This window comes from Mandrillus leucophaeus, unplaced genomic scaffold (assembly GCF_000951045.1).
Source record: "Mandrillus leucophaeus isolate KB7577 unplaced genomic scaffold, Mleu.le_1.0 Scaffold209, whole genome shotgun sequence".
NCBI lineage: Eukaryota > Metazoa > Chordata > Mammalia > Primates > Cercopithecidae > Mandrillus > Mandrillus leucophaeus.
This window is the reverse complement of record NW_012102132.1, coordinates 3,322,735-3,324,299: the sequence shown is the minus strand read 5'-3', so window position 1 is coordinate 3,324,299 and position 1,565 is coordinate 3,322,735.

Below are 1,565 nucleotides of genomic sequence, written 5' to 3'. Positions count from 1 at the left end.
GAAGTGGATTCACAGACAACCTGCATGTTGGAATTACCAAGCAAAGATTTGCTATAAATATGTTAAGGAATTTACAGGAAAAGATGGGTATCATGGGCAAAGACATAGGGAATCTGAATTTTAGAAGAGGTATGGAAACTCTAAAAAGGAACCCAGTAGAAATCTTAGTAGTGAAATAAGACAATAGCTGAAATTTTAAAAATTATTGAATAAGATAAATAGCAGATTAGACACTGCAGAAGAAAATCTTCATAAACTTGAAGAGAGGCCAATAGTTATTCACCAAAGTGAAGCACAGAGAGAAAAAAAAAAAAAAGGACGGGGGGAAAAAATTATCAGAGCCTCAATGACCTGTGGAACTATATCAAGCAATTAGACTAATATACATGTATGTGGAGTCTCAGAGGAGAGAAGATACAGAATATGGCTAAAAGATAATTGATGACAGTTTCCAAATTTGATTAAAACAAGAAGCTTAGCAAGCCCCAAGTAACATAAAACACATACACACACACACACACACACACACACACACACACACACACGGCCCATCATAGCCAAACTGCTGAGAAACAAAGATAGAAAATTGTTAAAAGTATCCAAAACAAAAAGACATGTTACATAGGGTAAAAAACAGTAAAAGAGAATCACAGTTACGGTCTGAATGTTTATATCCGCCTTCCAAATTTATGTGTTGAAATTCTAACCCCCAAAGTGATGGTATTTAGGAGATGGAGACTTTCAGAGGTGCTTAGGTCATGAGAGTGGATGATCAAGAATGGGATTAGTGGCCAGGCACAGTGGCCCATGCCTGTAATCCTAGCACTTTCAGAGGCCGAGGTGGGTGGATCACTTGAGCCCAGGAGTTTGAGACCAGTCTGGGCAACATGGCAAAACCCTGTCTCTACCAAAAAATAAAAAAATAAGCTATGTGTGGTGGCATGTGCCTATAGTCCCAGCTACTTGGGAGGCTGAGGTGGGAGGATCGCTTGAGCCGAGGATACAGAGGTTGTAGTAAGTGGAGATCATGCCACTGAATTCCTGCCTGGGCCACAGAGCCAGACCTTGTCTTTTAAAAAAAAAAAGGGATTAGTGCCCTTTAAGCACTGAATGAAAAGCAAAATCTGGCAACCTAGAATTCTGTCTCTCTCCAGTGAAAATATCTTCAGAAATGAAGGGCAATAGAGATACTTTCAGATAAACAAAATCTGAGAAAATTCTTCTCCAGCAGATCTTCTGCACAAAAAATGAAGACATTCTTCAGTCTGAAGGAAAATGCTGGTAGATGAAAATTAGGTCTACAGGAAGGAATAAAGAGTGATGAAAAAGCAATGGAAATGGTAAGTATGCTACTAAATATAAAAGACTACTGGCTGGGCACGGTGGCTCACCCCTGTAATCCCAGCATTTTGGGAGGCCAGGGCGGGCGGATCACGAGGTCAGGAGATCGAGACCATCCTAGCTAACAAGGTGAAACCCTGTCTCTACTAAAACTACAAAAATTAGCTGGGCATGGTGGCGGGCGCCTGTAGTCCCAGCTACTTGGGAGGCTGAGGCAGGAGAAT